General features: G+C 40.3%; 1 pseudogene; it reads right to left on the minus strand.

The window, feature by feature from the left end:
* Positions 1–998: 998 nt before the first annotated feature.
* LOC105710845 (F-box and leucine-rich repeat protein 13-like) lies at positions 999–23,297 on the minus strand (annotated as a pseudogene).
* Positions 23,298–24,381: the final 1,084 nt, after the last annotated feature.

Genomic DNA, 24,381 nt, shown 5'->3' on the forward strand with positions numbered 1-24,381 from the left:
TGATGCTCCTAATCTATATGAACCCAATAAACCCAGCGTGCACACACACACACACACACACACACCCACACCCACACCCACACCCACACACACACACACACACATCCCTTTTAAGGATAAAACCATATTCTATTAAAATTAGCCCCACATTTGTCAATATCTAGCAGCACTGGACTGATCCTCAGGCCAGAGGCTGTAGCTCTTGGAAGATTCTAGCCAGGAGGTTTGAGAGTGGCCAGTATCTCAGAAATGTTGGCTCACCCTGACATCACCAGACTCTGGCACGTAGTAGGTGCTCATTGGGTATTTGCTATGGAAATTTGGCAGGAAAGTGCATCTGTGTCTGGAAATAAGGAGGCAGAGCTGGAACAGTAATCCCCACACAGATTCTCTCTTCAAACTACAAAACAGAAACTTCCCTAGTTCAGAGTGCCATCCACCTGGCTGTTTCTCTGATTATTTTTCAATGGATCCTGTTACACTGTGAAGAAGAAATGGCAAACTGATAACAGCTACTGTGCTTAAAAGATGGTGAATTCCTCACACTGCACATCTGGGTTTCTCATTGACAATTAGGCAATAGAAGGAAGTTCAGCTGTCCTGTTAATTTAATCAGTAGTTAGTGGCTTTAGAAAAAGTTTCATATATATACCAGGTATGATAAGGACTTTATTTTTTTCTTTTTGAGACAGGGTCTTGCTGTGTTGCTCAGGCTGGAGTGCAGTGGGACTATCCTATTTCACTGCAGCCTTGATCCCCCAGGACTCAAGTAGTACTCTCACCTCAGCCTCCCAAATAGCTGGGACTACAGGCACACACAACCATGTCCTAGCTAATATTTAATTTTTTTTTTTGTTTTTAGACACAGGGTCTCGCTAGTTGCCCAGTCTGGTCTCAAACTCCTGGGCTCAAGTGAGGCTCCTACCTTAGCTTTCCAAAGTACTGGGATTACAGGGGTGAACTACCATGCCCTGCCTGTGATGGCTTTGACACACTACTCATATAATATTCACAGTCTTACCTGTATCATCATCATCATCATCATCATCATCATCATCATCATCATCTCTCCTTAACAGATGAGAGTAATGAAGCTTAGAAAGATTATGCACCTCGCTTAAGTTCCCACAATTAATAAAATACCAGAGCCAAGATTTAAACCCAAGCAAGGCTAGAGCTGCCCTCTCAAGAGCTGCTGAATAATTAATTTTCCTTTTTTTTTTTTGAGACGGAGTCATGCTCTGCCGCCCAGGCTGGAGTGCAGTGGCACGGTCTCTGCTCACTGCAACCTCTACCTCCTGGGTTCAAGTGATTCTTCCTGCCTCAGCCTCCTGAGTAGCTGGGATTACAGGCATGTGTCACCATGACCAGCTAAATTTTGTATTTTTAGTAGAGATGGGGTTTTACCATTTTGGCCAGGCTGGTCTCAAACTCCTGACCTCAGGTGATCCACCCACCTCTGCCTACTAAAGTGCTGGGATTACAGGCATGAGCCACTGCGCCCGGCCAATTCTCCATTCTTACATCATGCACTCAGCTTTCTCTTTCTTTAGCTTTTGGACAACTGGTCTTTGAGGACTCTTGGCTACTCAATTGTGCTATAATCATATAGTCCTATGATAGGAAACCTGTTAACCTGAAGACTGGATCTTTTAAAACAACATCCATTATATGTCTTAAAAATTGGGATTTTTTTAAATCTTAAAATTTCATCTAAAACAAAAAATTCGCATCTTTTCTGGGTATCCATTAGGTGTAGTGGACACCTCTAGGTTTTCCTGATGCCAGCATCCTGTAGACCCGGCATTTCCTTTCCCAGGCCACGGGGTGTTTCTGTTTTCTGTCAGACACCGACTCTGTTTTATAAACACGGCTGCTCTCAAAAGTTCTCCACATCTTTGTTTCCTGGAAGAGGAAAGGGCATTTCCTGGAGGGGATGACACGTGGGCTGTGAGGTTCCACTCATTACGTGAAACGCACCCCAACTTTCAGCCATGTACTTCTTTTCCTCCTTCTGGTTCTGCCCTGATGGTTCCTGGAATAATGCTGAGGACTGCCTGTGGGGTAGCTGCTTCATTCAGTTCGCTTCATCTGGGAAAGACCTGAGCCCTGCCTTGGATCCAGCAGCCCTCCTGAGAGCTGAGAAGGAGGGACCCCTATGCATCTGCTCCCTGGAGCTGCCACAACCCATCTTCCTGCAACTCGGAACTTGGCAAAAGGAACCCAGTACACCACTTTGCTTTTCTTCTGGACCTAGTTGTTGGTTATACTCTCTCTCCCGTGGAGACCACCTCTTGCATCATCCTTCCTTCTATATGGAATTTAGGATAGAAATTAAAAAGATAACATCTTATTTTGAGTCTTGATTTGGAGAAGGATAGTATTCGGGGGGAAGGAGGCTATGGTACACACAGAAAATTTGAAGACAGTGTCGCTTAACAAGGACATTTCTGTCTCTGCAGAAGTCACAGCTTGGAGGAAATGAGTTTGCGCTGTCTGATGAAGAATTTGGCCAGCAAATCACTGACACTTTCCCAAAGGTTTGGCAGAAATTGTTTTTCAAGTAGCTCACCTGAGTCCCTAGAAGAATCAGCATGGAATTAGAGGACAGTGACCTACCCTAACCGAGAGGACTTGGGTGACGTGTGAAGTCTAGTGTTAATTTATTAGAAAATATCAAAACTATTCTGGGAGCTATGGGTCAAAGTTGATAGGCACAAACAGACAAACACAACAGGTATTTTAAATTCACAGCTTGGATAAGAAAAAGGGAGATGTGGTCGTTTCTCTTCTTCAATCCAATTTTAGATTTTCCAGTCAGAAAAAGGATAATTAGAAGTAATTGTTATTGCCAGAAAAGAGCTCTAAACTCTGAAAAAACAAAACAAAACAAAAACAACCTGCCCCTCCCTTTAAGGAGTAAATGAATCTCAATTACTGTTGATAGTAAAACTGATATCAACTCTTCCAAACCAGTGAGAGGTAAATGCAAGCCTTAGCTGGGTTAAGATTTGAAAAACATTTATAATATATATTTGAAAGTTCTATTATTATTTTTTATTTATTTATTTATTTATTTATTTTTTTGAGACGGTGTTTCGCCCTTGATACCCAGGCTGGAGCGCAATGGCGCGATCTCGGCTCACCGCAATCTCCGCCTCCTGGGTTCAGGCAATTCTCCTGCCTCAGCCTCCTGAGTAGCTGGGATTACAGGCACGCGCCACCGTGCCCAGCTAATTTTTTTGTATTAGTAGAGACGGGGTTTCACCATGTTGACCAGGATGGTCTCGATCTCTTGACCTCGTGATCCACCCGCCTCGGCCTCCCAAAGTGCTGGGATTACAGGCTTGAGCCACCGCGCCCGGCCGAAAGTTCCATTATTTAAAATATTTATTAGACATGCTTTGTGATGTTAAGCTACTTTAAAAATCTTACACAAGGGAGGGAAAGTAGGTATTATTTCTTCATTTAAGAAGGAGATATGTGTGGATATTAGCTAATATTTATCATACAGTTACTACTTGTGTCGAGGCATAGTGAAATAAACACTTTATTTCAGTTATTTAATTTGATTCTTACAACGAATTCCCTGAGATGGATAATATCCTCTTCATTTTACAAATGAAACATTTGAGACTTAGAGGTTAAACAAATGATTTTCTAAGCTCATTCAGCCAATACATGCTAGGGAACGGCTTGACATCCAGTCCGATTGATCCTCAAATCCATGATTCCTGCCATCATAGTCACAGAAACAAGACAAGAGCTGAAATTATAGCCTGACTCTTGAAACAGTTAAAGAATTGTGTATGTTTATGAAAGTTCTGATTAATAAGATATTCTGAGGGCAAAAGACAAGGTGTGGAGAGATTGGCAGTGTGCGGATTAGGACGTATCACAATGCTCACTTAATAATAAAATCACAGAAAATAAAAATTTAATCCTTAATGTATAGAACATTTAGAGTAGATTCTTTTTTTCCTGAGTATCAATTACTGTTACACTATAAAAGAATGGAATTGAACAATAAACAGTTCCTTTGGTATTTTATTTTTTTAAAGGTGAGAGTTATAAAAACAATATTTGCCTTCTGGTTTTAGTTACAGCTTCAGAAATTCTATGGGTACAATTTGTTTTAGTTATTTTGTTATCACGACCAATAAAGAGACTCTAATTGTAACACTAGTATCTAAATCAGATAGTGAATAATTACATTTTCAATGCTGTCTTGACATAGATACAAGTTAACAGGATATGCTTCTGGTGTGTTCTGGATCCTAAGGGTAGAACCAGCATGGAACTAGTCACTCCAACTTTCCTAAAGATCCACAGACACAGTTATCCTGGATTTGGGAAGCCCAGAGATTTATCTTATTTTATTTTATTTTTTTATTGCATTTTAGGTTTTGGGGTACATGCGAAGAACATGCAATGAATATGACCAAGTGGGTATAAAATTTTGTCTGAAATTAAAGAGATATTGATTAGATAATCCACAGAGACCACTTTTTAGGGATTATCTTCTACCAGGGTAAAAGCAATAGCAACCTGAAAACCCAAAAGACCATACATTTTAATGGCAAGTCCTCCCCAGGAAGGATTAATAAATCTGAGAGTTAATCTCTAAATCCAGGAGGAAGAAATCAAGATGAAACCTTCTATCATATTTATACATTTCATTGTTGCAATTTTATAGTTTGACATAGTGCAATAGCTTTAGATTTGAAAGGGACTTTACTTTCAAGTAAGTCACTTTATCTCTTTCGATTTGAAAGGCATGCTACTTTAGAGTAAGTCACTCAATCTCTTTTTTGAAAAGGCAAATGGCACACCTGACCCTCATCACTCCCTTCCCCTTTGCCCATCGCCTAGCTTTATTCTGTGCATGCACACACACGCACACACACACACGCACACACGCACACACAGTAGGAAGAGGATTTTTCATTTTACAGAATGTATGTTGGGCTACACAGGATTTTCTATCAAGTTTCTTCCAGCTATAAAATTCTGAGACTAAATATCAAATTAAAGAAAGTACTAATTGTCAGTGATGGGGAATGTAGTACAGTTTGCCTCTACCGGCACTCACTGCTAATTTCATATATTCACTGGCTTAAAAAAATTTCTAACACCCTCAGAAAAGTCTATACTGGTGGTACCAGGAAAACACTGAAAATTGTTACTCTCTGTGTTGTGTCTAGGTTTCTTGGCTACATCGTCACTTTGACCATTCACTTTTACTTTTGTGGAGCAAAAATGTAAAGATTGTTTTCTGTTGGTGGCTTAGTACAGTGGCCTAATGTGGCTGACCATGTGTGCCTGTTGTGTGAGTCACTTAGATGTGCTTCGTTTCTTGGTCACAGTTTATCCCTCAACTCAAGTGTCTCACCATCAAAATGTTTCTTTTGGGCCCCAAGTGGCAAACTTTGAGACTGATTATTTCTTTCAACTTGGATTGCCTCATCTGCTGTGAGTAGAGCTAAGCTGACATTTTCTTTCCTTTCTCTTCTTTCTTTCCTTTTTGTCTGTCTATTACTAGGTAGAGGCAGCACATAAGAGAGGAAAGCCATGCTCATGGAGTCCAGCACATCATCCAGAAGGCAGATGTTCTATCTCCGTTTTGCTCATTAAAACAAACAAAACCACACCTGGATTGCCCGTACTTAAGTAAAATGGACTATGATGATTGAAGAAAAATCTCTTATATTTAAGGAATAATCTTAATAGGTTACATTTGTATTTCTATTAGTTTACATTTCTATTTTTGATATTTGTATAATATTTAAAAATTTTTTAATGAACTAATCTTTTTATATCTCTTATGAGAACTTGATGGAGATACAATGTTTGAAGTTCAAAGACGCATGGTATTTGAAATCAGAAAATGTGTTTATTTTTCTACACAGGTTACAAATGTCATGCATTATTTCACAAACTCTTCTCAAAGTGTTGGTTTTTAAATTACTAAAAGGAAGATATATTCATATCACATTCTGGAAGTTTTATAGGGAAGATTGAGTAGCTATAACCTCTAAAGTGCTTTGATCCCTTTAAGCCTCAAGAAGAGAATGGTGCACTTTGAATTAATATCTATCCCTTATAGAGCATTTGTATCATAGTATTTTCCATGTATGATCTTATTTAACCCTCCAGCAATCCTATAATATGGGGATTATGCGCACATTACAGATGAGAACTTGAGGCTTGGAGAAAGCAACTTCCACAAGACCACAAGGCAAGTCAGTGGCAGAGCCAGGATCAGAAACCAGGCAGGCTTCATTTGGAGCCATGCTGAACTCTGGCTAGAGAATTCTGGCCACCGACTGCAGAGCTAAGAGGAGGGGTCATACTCCACATGTAGATTTTGAGAAATGTTTGTTATTTTTCTTATAATAAAGGTTATGCATTCACACACACACACACACACACATACACAACTGGAAATTAGAGAAAACAAAAAAATTAGCCATAATGTCACCACCCAAAGACAGGTAATATTTTGGTATTTTCAAATATTCTCTTATCTTTTCCTTTTTGAATTATTGTATTTTAAAAATAACTTTTACTGGTTGCCTGATTATGAAGTAATAAATGTTCACCATAAATATTTTGAAAAATACAAAATTGTCTATAAAAGAAAGTTGAAATCACTGCTAATCTCAAAATATAAAGATACCTGTCAACACTTTGGCATTTTATCCTCCTTGTGGCTGAGATCACATATCTTGAGACCGAAGTCCACATTTTCTATACCATACAGTTTATAGTTTAGGCCACAACATCAATTTTTAAAATTATTTCTTTGGTTTTTACTTGATTTGCTGATGTTTTATTTTTAGAAAATTGCAGATATGATTTTTAGGCAGCTGATTGGAATATTCTGGCTGCTCTGAATAGGACTAGCTACTTTGCTTTTTACTGAAGGACAAATATTATTCCCACACTGGAAAAAACCTCAAAGAATGAGTAATGATACTGTTTAAATCTGCCCTTATCACTCCAAAGAATGACTTTTCTTTCTTCCAAAGCAACTTTTAAAAGCGTTTCTACTGCACAGTGAAAGAAAACCACAAACTCCTTATTTAATAACTGGGATCATGTGCTTTTAACAAGAGGAAAAGGTCAAGACTGAAGCAATTGATATGGAACTGTCATATTAGGTACATGGATTTAGGACTTACATAAATTTGAGAGGGCTGCAGAAATATGGATTGAATTTTAATCACACTAAGAAAGTTTCTCTGGAGCAAAAGACGTGATGTTTGTTCCCCAGAACCTTTCTATCCTGTCCCTTCTATCCTGCCAAGGGAACTAGAAAAGACATAAACATTTAAGAACCTAAAAGTCTTCTGGATAAAGCTCAGCTTGATGCAACACATTCTAGCTATCACAGCTTTACTCCCAGGCTTCCACCTTCCCTAGGAATGTAGTAAAAATCTGAGCTAACGAAACCAAACAGTAAAAGAACTGACAGTCTTTAAACCTGAGTTCTTGAGGTGATAGTCTTTGTACCCTCCATAGAGTCAAAGCCTTAAAAAGATTGGTAAAAAAACAAAACTCTGGTACCTGTGTTTATTTCCCCAAACCTCTCTACATTTACTCACCTTCTGAAGATGCACGCTTTCTCTTTTCCTTGTGATTGGGTTTGCATAGAATGAAGATCTCTCCCACAGTTCTCATCTTAAATTCCTTCTTTTATTTCTTAGCTATGGAAGAAAATTCAAAAAATTCCATGCTCTATTTTGTAACTCCCTGGACATAGTGAGTCCATTATGTACATCATGGGGAGGGAGTGGAGAAAGTGGAATTCTTATGTAAATTCATACAAGTTTGGAAAAACCGTTTAGCAGTACCTACGAAAGCTGAGCATATGCAAAACCAGTGACCCAGGCATGCCACGGGTACATAACCTACACAAATGTAGACATGGGTGCTAAAAGACATGCACATGTTCACTGCAGCCCAGTTTGTAATCACCCCGAAGTGGAAACAAGCGAAGTCCCCACAACTGTAGACTGCACAATACAATTGTACTTTCATCAGCGGAAACATGCCGCAGCTTTAACAAGTGCCGCAAACATAAGGTCAAGTGAAACAAGCCAGGTCCCCCTCCTCCAAAAAAAGACATACTGTATGATTTTATTTACATTAACTTCAAAAACAGGCAAAATTAATTCATGCAATGAAAAGTCATGATAGTAGCTGCCGCATCTCAGGAGGCGGGTGGTGGCGTGTCAGGGAAGGAGCCCCAGGATGGTTTGTGGTGCTATTTTATGACTCGATGCAGGGGTAGGTAATAGGCATGTCCACCTTGTAAAAGTTCATCTAGCTGAGCATTTGTGACTTGCATTCTTTTCTGCACGTGTCAACTCTAGTAGAAAGATTATTTGAAAATGAAATATAACATTATTATATGTACAAAGTCCTTTCTATATAGCCAGAAACAGCGCTGGTTTCCCAGGTGACTGAGAGATCGTCAGGAGCTTACTGAGCGGAGGGCAGGGGACAGGTGTGTTCATGCTCTCTCCCTCTCTCTTTGTTATTCTGCATGGCAACAAGTTAGGCTTAATGATACTGTAATTTTGAATAAGTCATGCATACTTTCTGAATCCTTTTTTCTTATTTGATGAGTGAAGTGTTAGTTAAAATGGTGTCTCCATTCCTTTCCCACCCTTACTGCTATGATTCAAGCCCTCTCCTTCTCTGTAAGACTTCTGCTGCCCTCTCGATTTCACAATCACCTTTCTCTCTTCCTGTCTCCCTCTTCCTCCCTTTCCACCCCCATCTCTGTCCCCCAAGACTTGAGCTTGTTTTATATCTCTTTTAGTATGTCCTCTGGTTTCCTGGCACCATGCCTTGCACAGAGCAAATAATAATGCAAAAAAAAGCAAAGAATAAAAAATTTTCTATAAAGGAAAAAGTTCAGTAAAGTGTGAATTTCACATTGTATTAAGTGGTTAAATGCCTGAAACATTTAAAAAGTAGAATTTATGTCAACTTGGGCAAAAGGTCATGCCAATTTCTAAATGGAATCCATAGCAAGAATGCACCAAGAGCAAGCAGGAGTGGTGAGAATTTCCTCACTCTGTCCCTCAGAGGTGGTGCGTCTCATCTATGAGATAAAAGTGTCATCATGTCACTGAACCTTAGGTATAAGTAAAGGGAACATATTCATCTGGGAAATTTTAATCTGAGTTAGTAAGAGAGAAGATTTTAAGGTTAAAAGTCCTTGGGATTGACAAAGAATGTTTAAAAGGAGGGTTCATGGATAAAGAAACTGTGCAGTGGCTTACACCTGTAATCTCAGCACTTTGGGAGGTCGAGATGGGTGGATTGCCTGAGGTCAGGAGTTTGAGACCAGCCTGGGCAGCATAGTGAAACCTCGTCTCTACTAAAAATACAAACAAGTAGCTGAGTGTGGTGGCAGGCTCCTATAATCCCGGCTACTATAGAGGCTGAGGCAGGAAAATTGTTTGAACCCAGGAGATGGAGGTTGCAGTGAGCCAAAATTGTGCCATTGCACTCCAGCCTGGGCAACAAGAGCAAAACTCTGTCTCAGAAACAAAACAAAACAAAGAAATGGTGGTATATCTATATGATGGAAGACTACTCAGTCATAAAAAGGAATGAATTAACATCATTTGCAGTGACCTGGATGAGACTGGAGACTATTATTCTAAGTGGAGTAACTCAGGAATGGAAAACCAAACATTGTATGTTCTCACTGATATGTGGGAGCTAAGCTATGAGGAGGCAAAGGCATAAGAATGACACAATGGACTTTGGGGACCTGCGGGGGAAGGGTGGGAGGTGGCGATGGATAAAAGACTACAAATTGAGTGCAGTGTATACTGCTCAGGTGATGGGTGCACCAAAATCTCACAAATCACCACTAAAGAACTTACTCCTGTAACCAAACACCACCTGTACCCCAAAAACATGGAAAAATTAAAAAATAAATAAAAGGAGGGTTGGAGGATAAGAATTTCTCATCTTGTTTTCTGAATTGTTCAATTGTACTTCTTTCCTTAAGGAGCCGAACATATTTCTATGCCGCAGGAGGATGCGCCTCTATTAGCTTGAGACAAATATCCTCGATTGTTTCTTCACATTTATCTTTGCTCATGGAGAACCATTTTGATCCGTGGTTTAGCCTCCCAGGTGACTGAACAATACCGGTGACCTTCTGAGGCAGACCCTCTGTGATGGATAACAGATGAGTCTCTTGCATTTTTGCATCATGTACTGAATACCCAGAGAAAACTGAGTTTCTAAAACTGCTAAATCCAGGATCAAGTGGATTGGAGTCGTTCAAGGAGGAGGCGTCTAGTGGGGCTCAGCCCTCAGTAGCCAGCTGTGCCCAGAACAGAGAGGGGCACAGGGTGACAGAGTGAGGCAGGCAGAGGAAGCCACATGTGGCCAGGTGGGAATGGACATCAGGCTCCTGGCTGCTCTCCTCACCCAGCTGCACCTTCAGCTTTTCACTGGCAGACACCCATGGCTGCTGAGATACCTTCCCCTCCAGCGAGTCGACTGGCAATTACCTTATGGTCTTAAGGATATTTCTGATGTTGCTGAGAAAGTCAGAGAAATAGAGGAAAATGTCAAGTGATGCTTTTAGAAAAGCGTAGATGTTAACTTGTTTGACTTCTGACTCTCAGTCTTAAAGAAACATGATCCCCTTCTTTCTCACCTATAACGGTAACAAATCCTAGTAACAAATGTCTCCCATTGATACTTAAAGAAACTGCTCACATAGCAGGTGCTGGCTAGTTTGGACAACATGCCTCTGCTTGTATTTACCTACCTTACAGGTGAGAATGAGTTTAAATAAAACATGGACGTTCCTAGGAAACACTCAATAGTGCCCCTCCCTGCCTTTTTTCTGCTGTTATCTGCTATGTTAGCAGGGAACAAGGCAGCGTGCTGTGGTGGCAGTTGGTGGACTTTTGAGTCCTAGAACTCCAGACTCATGATCATGACATGTCTGGGCTCCACCCCTGACAAGCCATGAGAATTTGGGGAGTCCCATCATCTCTCCAGGCCTCAGTTTCCTCTGCTGTAAAACAAAGCAATGGACTTGATAACATTTCTTTCCATTTGACAAATCCATAAAGTATGAAATAACCTAACTCTGAAAAATATTTGTATAATATTTTTACTCCAGATCAGGATGCACAATTTATATTCAGCTGAGATGGATTGACTACAAATTACATCTTCAACTCACTCGAATTTACTGCCTTAGAAGAAGGAATAAGTAAGATAGCTCCATTTCGAGTGACAGGTGTCTGGTACTTTGAAATCTTCCATTTCATTACTCACCCTAATGTTTTCACTAAAACACATGTGGTTTTCAAACACAGGAAGGAAAACATGGTAACCTGTGGTCACAATTTCCACTAGAAAATAGAAAAGGTGTAGTTTAGAAAGAATGTTTGTGGGGTGTTCCTTTTTACTTTAAACACGAAAACCTATGTCAGAAGAGTTTTCTCTTGAGAAGGACACTATTAATTGTTGCAATTTTCAAAAGTTGTTGAAAATGGGACCCAATGGCATCTGTGGTTGGAATCGGAGCAGTCCTGTTTGAAGAACAGCGAAGGCTTTAGTGCCAGGGACATTCCCAATATTCCATGGTGTCTTCAAGCAGCCTTTCTCTTCTTTTTTCATGCAAATTCTGGGAAGCCTAAAGAAAATGTCTTTTCAGGCAGTCCTTCTCATACCCAACTAGCTCCAAGAATCCCTTTTCAGATCCCATCTTGAAGCAAATTAGCCTGTTCAAATAGCTCTTCCTCTGTAGCAATTACCTTCACAGCTATTTTCAACAACTGGTTCTGTAGTTTGCTGTGATCAGTTGAATTTACCTTATACCTAAAATTAATTAATTCTTCAATAAATATTTAGAGAGCACGAACTAGGTTCACGACATGAGCACACATCTGAGTTAATCAGTAAGAATTGCAAAACACAAATGAAAAAGTCCTTGGAATGTTCTAAACTGTAAACATCTATGACTATTAGAAATATAGAGTAAGTTTTAAGTAAATTCTATTTTCCTACAAGACTGCTATTGGAACATTGGAAGTCCTCTTTCCAGATGGTCGGGGTACCTAGCAGGAGGGGATGGGAAATCACTCCAATAAATCTTATACATTGGTTCAAGAAACCAGCTGTCCAACCTGCAAGAGAAAAATATGTTAACGGAGTAATACACATATAGTAGTTTAGATTTTTTTTCTTTTGACTGCTTTACTGATGACAATCAAATAAGGATGTGAGTAAAGCTCTTCAGTGTATCAAGAAAAACAGATGCAAGTGATTTTCACATGCAAGTTCATTTTTAGAGGGGAGACCTGCAGCATACATAGTGAAAGCTGGAGTGAGCCATTCTGTATCAAGCTCTTATCTGCCAGACAGCAAGATCTTATCATGCGTGTTTATACACAAGCACAGATGTGCATGGTGAAGCAAGCACTCGTATCAATACAGGATGGCACTGGGGACGAATCCTGATGGGTGGGAGGACTCCTCCAGTACTTGTTCCACTGCAGCCTTCCCTCAGCACCACAGCCAGAAAGAGTCCCTAAGAGCAGAGTCACACCTGCCACTCTGCCCCAGCCCCCAGGGCTTCCTTCTGCCTACAGGACCTGCCCAGCCCTCACACCCCAGATCCCTCTCTGACTCATCTTCCCTACCCAGCTCCAGCTGCATCAGCACCTTTTTGCTTCATAATATGTTGGCAGTTTGCAGCCAAGAGCACAAGACCTACTTCAGGTTTGGCCTGAACATCAGTTTCTCCAGGATGATTTCCCTGATGACTCTATTTCAAATTTCAGCCCCTCTGAACCCCTGCCCACATATACACACTAGAGCCTATGCTCCCCTTCTCTATCTCCCTCCCTATCCCTCCTCCCAGTTGGCTTCACCTTTCTGGAATAGAAACTCTATGCAGGCAGAGATTTTTCCCCCTATATCATTTATTATTGTATTCCAACAACTAGAGAGTACTTGGCACATAGTAGGTGTTCAAACAACGTTTGTTAAATGAATGCATGAATTAAATGTAATCACAATACATTTACAGATATATGAAATTATTCACTTACTTATGCAGAAGAATTGAGCAGCTATGGATTTAATCAGACCTCCACATCTTAAGAAGTATTTAATTCATTTACAAATAAAAACAAAAGGCAAATTCTTTACCTTAAATGGAATATCCTCTTTCAGACAGTTGGACTCAAATTGCCTCCATGAAAATTAGTCATAAGACAATGGACATCTTTCTTTATTCATTGGTCAGCATTCTAGCAGTGAGGAGTCAGAGTTGAGGAGTCCCTGTATTAATTTTCTGCAGCTGTGGTAACAAACCACTACAAACTAAGTAGCTTAGAACAAAAACGTACTGCTGCACAGTTCTACAGGTGAGAAGTCTAGGTTGACTCAGTTGACTTCTTCAGGTTTCACAAGGCAGACATCAGGTTGCTGGCTGACCTGGGCTCCTACTGGGAGGCTCCAGCAAGGTGGGACAAAGGGGTCCCTTCACTGTCCTGAGCAGCACGGCAGCTGCCTCCCTCCCTTGGCCAGAGAAGAAAAGTTTTAAGAACTGACACACATGGCACTGGTGCCTTATGGATAACTCCTACCAGTCTGGAGGGTGGCTTTGGTGCTGCCGCTGCAGACATCTCATGTAAAGGAATGGCTGAGGAAGAACCCCTTCCACATGGCGCTGAGTGAGAGCAGCTGGCCACAGAAGAAGAGCACAGACCCTGTGATTCCATTGCCTCAAATACTAGAGCAGGCAGGACCTATCTGTAGTGGTTGAAATTAATTAGTGCATTCCAGGATCAGAGGCTGAGGGACAGAGGTTGACTACACAGGGACATAAGACACTTTTCTGGCAAGATAAAAATGTTCTATATCTTTTTTAAAAGAAGTTATTCATTTATTTAAATTAATTAATTTTAATACAATTATATATATTTATGGTGTACAACACATTCGAAATTGTGTACCTTGTGGCATGGCTAAATCAAGCTAACTAACACATTAGTTACCTTACATACTTATGGTTGATTTGTGGTGAGAACACTTAAAATCTATTCTTGGCAATTTCAAGTAGAAACAATACATTGTTATTAACTAGAGTCACTATGTTGTACAATGGATCCCTTAAAGAAGTCCTCCTCTCTACCTGAAATTTTGTGTCCTTTGACCAAGATCTCCCTGTCTTACCCTCTCCCACCACACACCACCCCCAGTTTTCTATATCTTGATTGGGGTGATGGTTACATGATACATGTTTGGAAAAAAATCATTGACTTGTACAATTAAAATGTATGAATTATATTGTAGGTAAATTATTCCTTAACACAATTGGCAAAAATAGTAAAATTCATGAAATCGTGTAAATAATACACCTAATTTTAAACAGAGAAAAAGATGAGAGACATCATTCCAACATATTTTAGGAGGCCATTTAACATGAGATCTATCTTTATGACAAATTTCTAAGTGCACAGCTCGGTGTGGCTACCTACAGGCACAATGTTTGGTGGTGGATCTCCAGAACGTAATCTGATTTCCTTGACCTCCATGGTCCATCCGATACAAGGGAGTTCTCTGTAGAGCTATTTACCTTGCTTATTTGGTTGGTAAATTACCAGCTGTTCCTGCTGATGGGTTTGCAGAGAAATTCACAGATGTTGCTGAAATGTTCAGCTTAGCCTGTTGGTTTTGAACAGTGACTGGTTTTGCCTTTTGCAAAGAAAACACTTGCTCGCACAGCATCCTTTGAAGGAGACACTGTACAGTCAAACGACTTTTGCTGGCTGCCTCAAGCTACTGAGTGAAATCACATTTCACTGTATACTTCTGTCTTCCTTTCTAACTGATAGAGACATAACCACTGTGGGCAAATGGTAAATATGTCAGATTTTCTTCCATTTTCAGACAGAAACAGCTCTTGAACGAAGGCTATTATGTTTCTGATGTGCTTTTTTAGTTGTCATTTTTATATAGGTAAAAAAAAAAAAGACATTTGATAATGTCACAAGTATTTTTCTAACCTGTACAAAGCTTTTGGTGAAATAGAAACATCATACATTATCAAAGACAATGGGCTTATTAATGAGTGTCAGAGATTTTCATTAATTTTTGGAGTTTTTATCAGTTGTATGATCTCTGCCTTAAAAATCTAATTTAGTATTAAAATGTTTTCTTTTTCAATAATTAGTTGCAGAAAATTTAGACTGGTGAGTTTGTATTTTTTTTTTTTCTCTCTCAGTACTATGATTCTGGAGTTTGTGTTGTAACAGAATCATAATGATAATTTACTAAAAACTTAAATTGCTGAGTCTTAAAGAATTAAACTCTCAGTTGAATGGGAAAATCAAAATGAAAGTTATTGTGTATTTCAACATTACTTGAGAGACTTTTTAAATAAGAAGCTAGAAAGCAGATATTTCAAGTGATTCAAGTAGAATTATGTGAAACATACATAACTTTCAGTATACCATTTCTTTTCAAGTCAAAGAAGCAGTGAAACTAAATCCACGGACATTGGATAGGCTATCTTTAAATGACAAGTCAGAATTTATGTTTCCTACAAAAATTTAAAGACTTAATAGAGATATTTAAATTTCAACTAAAATTATTTCTGTAAGCAGAGCCTACGACAATTGCTGAAATTATAGCTAGGAAATTAGCAAATACGCAATTATATAGTAATTTGTCTTTCTTTTTTTAATGGAAAATGAAACTTTTTCATCTTTGCTTCCATTAATTAGTTGCATATTATAGAAATTTTATAGGTATGATTCTTACAATAGACTATGAGGTAGATATTATATCTTCATTTTACAGAAAAGAAGATGAGGATCAGAAAGTACACACAATTTACAAAAATCATGGGTGAGTATATGGCAGAGTATAGATCTGAAAGGAATGTTGACTTTAAGCCTGTGCTTCTGGTAACCTTCCCATGATACATAGTCACCATTCAAAGAATATTTGTTGAGTGAGTGGTTTTTTAAAACAGAAATTTAAAATACAAAATAAGAAGAGGTATGAGGCAGCTATCTGAATCCATCCTTCCACTACAGATTTTAAAGCCTTTTTCCTTTTCCATCTTGCCTAATTATTTTATCATTTTAACACATTGATATACTCAATGGCTAATCCTTTACTGTCTTGTAAATATGTTAGAAGCATTTTCTAAGTCCTAGAATTGAAAAATAATGATTACTTAAAAAAAATCAGTGACTTTGTTCAGGAAAATTCACTGGTATCCAGGCTGGTGGATTCAGGCTCAGCAGTAAGCTCTTGACTTTTGTCTTTGCTTTCTTCTCTAAAACATTTTTTCAAATTGAGAAATTTTTAAAATGGCACCTATTCATGGTGCACAATATGATGTTTTGAAATATGTGTACATTGTGGAATGGCTACATCAAGCTAATTAACATATGTATTACCTCACATGATTTCCATCTGTTTGTAGTGAGAATACTTAAAATCTACTCTGAGAAATTTTCAAGTATACAAACGTTGTTGTTAACTAGAGTCACCATGTTGTAGAATGGATATATCGCGCTTGTTCCTCCTGTCTAACTGAACTTGTGTATGCTTTGACCAACAATTCCCCATTTTCCCCCAACCCCCAGTCCCTGGTAACCATTCTACTCTCTGCATCTATGAGTTTGGTGTCTTTCTGCTTCTACATCATGAGATGGTTTGAGATGATGTGGCATCGTTCTTTCTCTGCCTGGCTTATTCCATTTAGCATAATGTCCTCCAGCTTTATTCATGGTGTCAAGAATGATAGTATTTTTTTCTTTTCTTTAAGGCTTTACATATACTACATTTTCTTTATCATTCATCCCTTGATGGACACAGGTTATTCCATATCTTGGCTATTGTGACTATTACTATAGTGAGCTCTCTCTCTCTCTCTCTGTATATATATATATATATATATCCCACTGGATCCCTCCCACAACAAGTGGGAATTATGAGAGCTACAGTTCAAGATGAGATTTGGGTGGTGACACAGGGACAAACCATATCCAGGACCATCTGAGGAATGGTGTAGAATGTTCCTCCGCGTCGTCCACCCAAGACATAGAAATAGAGAATTTCCTGTTGGCTCCCAACCCACTGCTTAAGGTCTGCCCCAGCAATTAGTCCACTGGCACTATGGCTGGGCTGGTTCCTACAGAGATTCCTCACCACAGGGGCAGGACTGCCCCTGGAGAGAAGGCAGAGACACCAAGAAGCTGCAGTGAGGGGTTGTGAGGTTCACTGTGCACAGGTGGTTGCTGTAGCAGTGGCTGGAGCAAGACTGATGGGGCATAAATGCTGCCTGACACAATGTGCTTTCCCATTGAGCTCATATAGGATCTCAGAATCCTTCTCAATGCAGTGATCCTAGGACCTATTATGAGTTCATTGCAGTTGGTGTATGAAATCAAGCAAACAAACAATTGCCAGCTCTAGAACAAATGATGAAAAACAGTACTGGAGCAATTTCTTGCATAAACATATGTGAAAATTGCCAAGCATGGTTGATTGAATGGGTACTTTAAAACTTGTGGATTTCCTATTTGGGTAGTCATAGGTGTCAGCACTAACTCTGGGAAGGTAGCAAAACACTGCTGTCTTTATAGGACCAGGTGATGAAGCCAGGCTAGGGAGGTGAGCTTGCTAGGCAGACAGGTGCCATTCACCAAGGAGGCTGCTGGTGCCTCAGGAGTCCCCTGCTGGATTATCCAGAGCAATTATCCAGTTGATAAATAGTATATGTGAGAGATGTAAAAGAGAAACAGATGAATAACAAAATTGATTATCCAGGATAACTAACATCTGTCCTCAAAAAAAGTAAAGATGCATGATGATATATCCTTTAAATCAGTAATCTCCAACCTTTTCAGCACGAGACTAGTTTCATGGCAAATAATTTTTCCATGGTTGGGGTGGAGAGAGGGGATGATTTCAGGATGATTCAAGTGCATTACATTTATTGTGCACTTTATTTATATTATTAATACATTGTTAATATAATAAAATAATGATATAACTCACTGTAAAGTAGAATCAGTGGAGCCCTGAGCTTGTTTTCCTACAACTAGACGATCCCATCTGGGGGTGATGGGAGACAGTGACAGATCATCAGGCATTAGATTCTCATGAGCATGCAACCTGGATCCCTCTCATGTGCATTTCACAATAGGGTTCACACTCCTGTGAGAATCTAATGCCACTGCTGATCTGATAGGAGGCAAAGTTCAGATGGTAATGTGAGTCATGGAGAGCAGCTGTGAATACAGATGAAGCGTGGCTTGCTGGCCCGCCACTCACCTTCTACTGTGAGGCCTGGTTCCTACCAGGCCAGGGACTGCTACATGCCCGTGGGCCAGGGCTTAGGGATCCCTGCTGTAAATGATCATCAATGAGGTGTTTCAAAGAGAACTCGTCTCTGGAATTGTGTATTGGTAACTAACATAAGAAGGCATGCTGGTAGATTACAGATTAGTCAATAGCACAGCACAGAAGAAGGAAGCCTTTAATTGGAGATGGAGATGTATTCCGCCACCTGTGTTGATCTGACTGCCTAGGGAAAGCTCGTGGCAGTCACAAAATGTTGAAGACCCAGAGGCTGTTGTGATGTGTGGCTACATCTGCAAACTTGAGAGAAAACTTGAATATTTTTTCTTTCTTTTTTTTCCCCTGAATTATCCACATTGGTTTTTACAAATGCCCACAGGTTTTTACAAACCCTTTCAAAGGTTTACTGTGAAAGCATAATTTGGCTTCCAGGTTAAATAATTAGGAAGAAAGGGTGTTTTTTAAACCTTGGTTTGAGTTTGGGGGCTTAGAGATAGCATCTCTTTTAAGATACAAACCTCCAAAATACCTCCAAATAAGAGCAAACTAGTATTTCTTCCTGTGAGTTGAAAAAAAATCTGGTGGGTTTACAGAGGAGGAAATGATTTCTGGCTGCATGGGGTGTAGGAAGTGTGAAGACCTCTTCTGTACCCCATTACTGCTATGATGAAATAATGGCCTTTCTCTGCTTGGTTTTAAGATTTGGAGGTGATTTGATGATTTCAGTAGAAAAACAGTACATAGTTTAAAAATGCTTATGAGAAAGTGGAAAAAGGTGTAGAGAAAGCAAGAACAGTCTTAGTCACTAGATAATCTGTGCAAACACGAGCTGCTTGGGGCTTCTCGGAGATGGCTATTTTGTATCAATCACAAGGCGCCATATGCTCCATTTGTCAAAAACTCACTCATTCCCAGACTCATTCACACAGGCACATCCCAGTTTCAATGATTTATTACTTCGTTTCATGTTAAATAATTATTCTGCACAAGTTCTCTCAGGGTTTAATTGTATACAATTCTAGGAATTAAAGGTAGACATAAATAAGGGTAAAATCCCTTGATCTGCAAGTGTTAATTAATTTTGCACAACTAAGCATTGTCATGTGAAGATGGATGGAAGTTTCATAGACCAGACATTTTTCATGCAGCTGTGATCAGTGAGTTTCTGGAGTAGCAAAGACAAACACAATTTGCGTATGCAAACCAGTACAGCTAACAATGTCTTAATTGTTGTTATTTAAATGAGGAGCAATTAATTAGCATTCATGTGGCATACTAGCTTTCACTTAATTAATTGTATAGATCCAATTTCCAAAATAAAAACAATGCATATGTGGCTCTCCTTTGCCAAATTCAACATAGGCTGAGAATTTGTAAATTGAGAAGCTTGTTAGAGGGAATTCCCCTCTGGCGGGAACAATTCCTCTCTCACTAGTTAGTTCTCCTGTTGGAGACCTTGACTACAGTGTAGAAATATTTTTTCCCCATTTCTGAAATAAAATTGGATAACTTTAAAAAAATAAAAGTAACTATGAAGAAAAATCCAACACACCAAAAGGTAACAATGGGGCGTAATTCCGAGTTCAAATTCCCGATCTGCACAATGTCTGAGCTGAATTTGAATTGCCTCCCTCACTTGCAGAACAACTGGTCCTGCCTTCTCAGGGCTCTGACTCCCAGCTCATCTGCCAAGTAGTCTCTGGCATGTCCCGAGCTCCCGAATGCAGCTGTCGGGCTTGGGTCCCTCGTTGAACGATTTTCCAGATAGTTCCCTCCTTGGTGGTACTTTCTTGAGGAATCCCCAAGGGAGTGGCCAGTCACTGCGGATTAGTTTCAACTGCTTCCTTAGAGTAGAGGCTGGAATATTAAAAATGACATCTCCTAGATTCCCTTAGAGTTTGGGATATGATTTGGGTTCTGTGAGCAGAAACATTTGCGCAGAACTTGAATTTGAGGTGGGCAATGAACCTCCTTTCCACTGAAAGGGATCCTAGTGAGCCGGCGTGGCACGGAGACCCCTGTGTGCAGAGGCAGGTTTCATCCCTCAAGCAGCATATTCCCCATGCCCGACTGGGGCAAAAGCAAACATTCTCTTGTCTGCCAGAGACTGCAGTATAATTTGAATGTTATTCCTAAAAGCACAGCCCAGAGTTTGTTTCTGCAGCCTTCCCAAAGGTATTTCCTAGCCTGTGATGAGAATCTCTTCTTACATAAACTAGCCGGAATGGAGTCTGTTCTTTGCCAGTAAACTTTTACCCTAACTTGTATGACTATTCTCAAGAAAACGGGCAATCTGGATTGTCAATCTTATCAGATTAAGTGTGAAAGCAACAAGGATACTCTACGTTCAGAATATGGGTTACCTGTTTTTAACTGTGCCAGAAAGCTTAACAGCACTTCTCTGCATATGTTCATGTCTTGTAGCCTTGGGGCTGATGCAGCTATCAGCCAGGCATGGTCTGTCCTCGAAGGCTGCTGAATTACAGCACAGGTTGTGTCTTTCCAGCTTTCCCATTTGTGTGTGTGTGTGTGTGTGTGTGTGTGTGTGTGTGTGTGAGAGAGAGAGAGAGAGAGAGAGAGAGAGAGAGAGAAATGGGACAATTCTGGCAAAGAAAGGATTGGAGAGAGGACGTTTGAGCAGATTCAAACCCCAAAGAGGCTTTGTCACCTACAGAAGCAAGTCTTCCTCTCACCTGGGTGATTTCTTTCTTTCTTTCTTTTTTTTTTTTTGAGACAGAATCTTGCTCTGTCACTCAGACTGGAGTGCAGTTGCATGATCTCGGCTCACTGCAACTTCCGCCTCCCAGGTTCAAATGATTCTCCTGCCTTAGCTTCCTGAGTAGCTGGGATTATAGGCACCTGCCACCACAAACAGCTAATTTTTGTATTTTTAGTGGAGATGACATTTCACCATGTTGGCCAGGCTGGTCTTGAACTCCTGACCTCATGATCTGCCAGCCTCAGCGTCCCAAAGTGCTGGGATTACAGGCGTGAGCCACTACGCCCTGCCCTCACCTGGGTGATTTCTAACAGGGATCATGCTTCTCATACAGGACCATTCTCTTATTGCCTCTACACTCCTGATTTCTCTATCTCTCATAACTCCAGAGCCATATCCCAGCAGGGCTCCGGGGTAAATACAGTCCTACATGGGAGTAGAAGCTTACAGACTCAATGAATTGTAAGATATTGCCAATGAATATCAGCAGAAACCAGAGAAGCATGGGTGAGAATGAATTTTTAACGTCTTAAACCAGGAAGAAAGGAACACAATTTTAGATGAGGCTGAATTTTTCAAATTAGGGGCACTTACCGGAGATTCTGGATTCAATGTGCCAGCTCAAATAACAGAGAATGATTCTTTTTGTTTGTTTGTTTTTTTTTTGGTGGCTAATATTTTAAGGTTTATAATTATTTTATCAACTTTTTATTACTACAAACACAATAAATTAGTTAAAAATGGGAGACTAAGCACATGTTCAGTTTCTCTCTTCTGCCCAAAATCCAAGAATGAATTTTTTTTTTCAAAAATGTAAAACATGCCTGGAAGACAAAGCAAGGATGGCCTTGGTGGATCAGAAACGAATAGTTCCTAAAACTCCAAAGGCAAACGTGACCAGACTGAATGAGGAACGTGCAGGACACAGCTGCTGTAAAAGTGAAAACAACATTATAGCCATACAGGATGTATCCCAGAAATTAAAAGATGTATTAACATTATTCTCATTAAAAATATAAAAAAGGAGCAATGAGCAACACTCCTGCATTTCCCCACTACTTTTCAACATTGCAAAAAAGGTCCTAAGCAAAGTAATAAAATGAGAAAAAGAAAAAAGATATAAGAATAGGCAGAAATGGAAATAAAATGGTCAATATTCTCAGATATGACAGTCTACCTAGAAAATCCAAGAGACTGGCCAGGCACGGTGGCTCACGCCTGTAATCCCAGCACTTTGGGAGGCCTAGGTGGGCAGATCATGATATCAGGAGCTCAAGACCAGCCTCACCAACATGGTGAAACCTCGTCTCCACAAAAAATACAAAAATTAGCTGGGCATGGTGGTAGGCACCCATAATCCCAGCTACTTGGGAGGCTGAGTTAGGAGAAGAGTTTGAATCCAAGAGACGGAGGTTGTGATGAGCCGAGATCACGCCATTGCACTCCAGTCTAGGCAACAAGAGCAAAACTTGGCAGATCTGAAAGTTTTGGGTCAGAGAAGACAACCACGGAAATTCAAACGCAGCACATTTAAACGCCACCTTTGCAAGGTAGACACTATATATTTATCCGGAATCACATGTTTCACTGTGGAAAAATCAATAGCATTCCACAGTGAGCTTAGCTGTGTCATCAACATCCAGGCATGATTAACTTGACCACATATTATAACATCTTTTAAACTGAGGTAGAAGAAAATCTATAATATTGCTCTTTCAGGTAACTGTGAAATGTCACATTCTAGAGTCTCATCTACAAGACAGACTTCAGAAGAACTTTGTTCAGGAAAATCGGATTTTTCTGCAGAAGCTCCTTTGAGTAGTAACCTCTCTCTCCATTTTGTCAACTGAAGCTCATGTTTTAATATCAGCTCATCTTCTTTCTTTTTATTCTTATATCTTGCTCTATTCTGCCATTTTCTTAGAATAATGGTTAGCTTGTGACAACAGGTGATCTGTTGTACCCGCAATGCCATATTTTTAAGTTTTTCTTTCTGGTCTTCCGTATAAGAGTGCCAGTGATGACATACAGATTTTTGAAGTCTGAAGTTGTAACATATCACTGCTCCGTTCATTTTTTCAGCCAGGACAACATTTTCATTCGTATGAGTGAAGTCTCTCCAAGTGCAAAAATGAGTCTTTACTAAATGTCCAGTATAAAAGCTACATGCTTTTATCATCAATTCTGGAGTCATCAAAGAAGATTCTGAAGACCACTTTTGATTGTAACCATGATCGTTCCCTCTAAAAACCTCAGTGGATCCTCAGGACATGTAACAGGTATACCACGTAATGTAGTTCTTGAAGTAGTTCCTCAGCCTCGGGTTGGCATTGCGTAGCAAGACCTTGGTCCGAGGCCTGACGGAGAAGCTCATCTCCTCCCCGCGTGGGAACTAGGGGGCCTGGCATGAGGGGTGTTGTCCCGACAACCAGGGGACAGGGTGGGACTGCCCCGCCTTACCTGAGTAAAGCCTCCTGAGAATGATTCTAAACATTTGGTGGGAGGGTCGGCGGAAGCTCCCCCTCAGGAAGTAGCTGTGCAGACTTAAGGACTCTGAGACTCCAGAGTGCCTCACCTTAAGGCAGAGGAGGGGACTAAAATATTTCAGGAGCTGGGAGGGCTGGAGTGGATGGTTCATATGGAAATGGCTCATTCACCCCATTAGGTTCCCAGTGCTGCTGAAACAAAGTCACAAACTTAGTGGCCTAAGACAACACACATTTACTATGTGTCAGTTCTGGAGGTCGGAAGTCCTAAAATCAAGGTGTGGGCTGGGCTACATTCCTCCTGGGTGCCCTGGGTTGCGGGCAGGTGGGGGCATCTGTATCTATTTCTTGCCTTTTCCTGCTTTCTTTGACTTGTGTTGACTTCCCCACCTTCAAAGCCAGCAGCGTAGCATTTTCGAGTCTCTCCCTCTCTCCCATCTCTGCTCATCCTGCCACATCTTCTCTAACTCTGATGCCCATTTCCTTCTTGTACATTGGACCCGCCCCAGTCATCCAGGATAATCTCCCCATCTCCAGGCCCTTAACTTAATGACACCTGCAAAGACCCTTTTGCCGTATAAAATACATATCCACAGGTTCTGGGATTACAATGACATCTTTGGGGGACAATTATTTTTTCTATGACATCCTCTAATGATGTCCCCTGAGAGGGGTCAGATGGTCACTCCTTCATTAAGACGTTGAGAAATCTGCCAACAGCAGGACGGGGAGGGTCTTTATAGAGTGCTGAGGGGTCCGTCTCTGCACTGAGGGACTGAGGTGGGAATACTG

The sequence above is a fragment of the Aotus nancymaae genome, unplaced genomic scaffold (assembly GCF_030222135.1).
Source record: "Aotus nancymaae isolate 86718 unplaced genomic scaffold, 86718_ANA_hifiasm-v0.15.2.pri h1tg000083l, whole genome shotgun sequence".
NCBI lineage: Eukaryota > Metazoa > Chordata > Mammalia > Primates > Aotidae > Aotus > Aotus nancymaae.